At 32.7% G+C, this 2,342-nt stretch overlaps 1 non-coding gene across 1 annotated transcript; it reads left to right on the top strand.

Moving 5' to 3' along the window:
• The first annotated feature begins 971 nt into the window (after window positions 1–971).
• On the top strand, window positions 972–1,076 carry LOC118526453 (U6 spliceosomal RNA). Its single transcript, XR_004912630.1, has one exon. It is a non-coding gene; the product is annotated as a U6 spliceosomal RNA (small nuclear RNA).
• The last annotated feature ends 1,266 nt before the right edge of the window (window positions 1,077–2,342 follow it).

Genomic DNA, 2,342 nt, shown 5'->3' with positions numbered 1-2,342 from the left:
TGAAAGTAGAAGCTGTCCAGTCTCAGAAATGAAACAATCCGACTTCTGCCACATTTTATTGGTCAATACAAGCCCAATAAGGCTTCAAGAGGAGGGATCCAAGAGGAGGGAAATCAATTTTATTTCTTGATGAGAGGAATAGCAAAGAATCCGCAGCTATCTTTAATATACTGCTGTAATTAATGGTTTTCCTTATTGCTAAATCCAATGAAAACAATACATTCCTTATTTTATGTGACGTCTCAATTCTTAAAATATTCTATTCTTTCAACTTCCATGACAACACACTCTTCTGGTTTTCTTGATACTTCTAGAGTTATTCTCACTTTCTTGTGATGAATCATCTTCATTTCCTCAAACTCAAAATATTACTCTTCCTTAAGATTCCATCCTTGGTCCTCTTCTTTTATGACTTCATACATTCTTATCAGATATTCTAATAAACTCTTAAGACTTTCATTACTATCTACATATTAATCACTCTCAAATCTTTATTCACAGCTCATATTGCTCACTTAAGTTTCAAACCTAGATATCCCATCTTTACTGAACATCTCCTATTTTCATTTAAATATCCTACAAGCATCATAAATTTAAAAAGTCTAAAATTGAGCTCATTGTATTTTTTCCCAAAGCTTCTATTTCAATGTTATCTTTCTCTGTGAATAGTACCATAATTCTCTCAGTTGCATGATACAGAGAATTTGTCATTTTGACTCTTTCCTTTTGCTCAACTATACATCCAGTTGCCAAGGCTAGTTAATATTATCTTCTTAATATCTTTCAAATGTGTTGTCTACATCTCTTCTCCAGTAGTCTAATACTGAACTCTAGGTCAGACCACTATCATCTTTTACCTGATATATTTCAGCATTTCTATCTAGTCTTCTCACCTCCAGACTGGCCTCCTCTTTAATTCATTTTTCACACTGAAGCCAGAGTAGTTTTTAATGCCAATATTAGGTCATGTTGTGCTCAATTTGGCAGCATATATACTAAAATTGGAACAATACAAAAAAGATTAGCATGGCCTCTGTGCAAGAATAACTTATAAACGTAAAGCATTCTTTATATTTTCTGTGTTGATGGGCATGCAATCTATACAGATGTAATATACATGATAATAACAGCACAAATCGGGAGAGGAGTCATAGAGGAACAAAGTTTTTTTTGGCATATTATTACAATTAAATTGATATTAATCTGAACTAGATTGTTATGAACAAAGGTGTTAATTGAACCCTCATAGCGACCACTAAGAAAATGACTCAAAAAATTTAGTAAGAGAGGCGCCTGGGTGGCTCAGTCAGTTAAAGAGCTGACTCTTGGTTTTGGGTCAGGTCATGATCTCATGGGTGGTGAGATCGAGCCCTGAGTTGGGCTCCATGCTCAGTGGGGGGTCTGCTTGAAGATTCTCTCCCTCTGTCCCTTCCCCCTCTAAAAACATAAATAAATCTTCAAAAATATATACTGAGAGAAATAATAAGGATATTAAAATGGTTCACTAGAAAATATCCTTTTAAAACAAAAGTAGTAATAAAGTATCAAAAAAAAAAAGACATGTAGAAAACAAATAGAAAAATGGCAAATGTAAACATGACCTTATCAGTAATTTCATTATATGAAAAGGGATTGAATTGAAGGGCAGAAATCTGCAGGATAGATTAAAACAAAACAAAGCAAAACAAAAAACTCCAAACCTAACTATATGCTGTCTATAAGAGACACACTTTATATTCAAAGGTACAAAGAAGTCGAGAGTAAAAGTATGGGAAAAGATATAATAGGTAAACAATAACCAGAAGAGACATAGAATGACTACTCTAATATCAGACAAAGTAGATCTTAGGACAAAATTTATTACTAGAGACAAAGAAGGACATTTGATAATAATGGAGTTAATTCATCAAGAAGATATAACTATAAACATATATACATACCAAATTTATGAAGCAAAAAGTATCAAAATTAAAGGGAAAATGGTAAATTCAGCAATAATAGTTGGAGATTTCAATATCTCACTTTCCATAATGATAGAACTAGACAAAAAGTCATCAGGCAGATAGAAAGCTTGAACACTATAATTCAACTAACAAGGACCTATAGAACCCTCCATTCAACAACTACAGAGTACACTTCTTCTCAAGTACGTGTGAAACATTTACCAGGATAGAACATACGTTAGGTCATAAAACAAGTGTCAATAAATTTCAAAAGACTGAAATCATGTGCAGTATGCTCTCCAACCACAGTGAATGAAATTAGGAATTAATAATGGAAGGAAATGAGACAAATTTACAAATGGAAATTAAACACAATCATAAATAATCACAGGGTCAAAA

The sequence above is a fragment of the Halichoerus grypus genome, chromosome 4 (genome assembly GCF_964656455.1).
Source record: "Halichoerus grypus chromosome 4, mHalGry1.hap1.1, whole genome shotgun sequence".
NCBI lineage: Eukaryota > Metazoa > Chordata > Mammalia > Carnivora > Phocidae > Halichoerus > Halichoerus grypus.
This window is presented reverse-complemented; position numbering and strand designations above follow the sequence as displayed.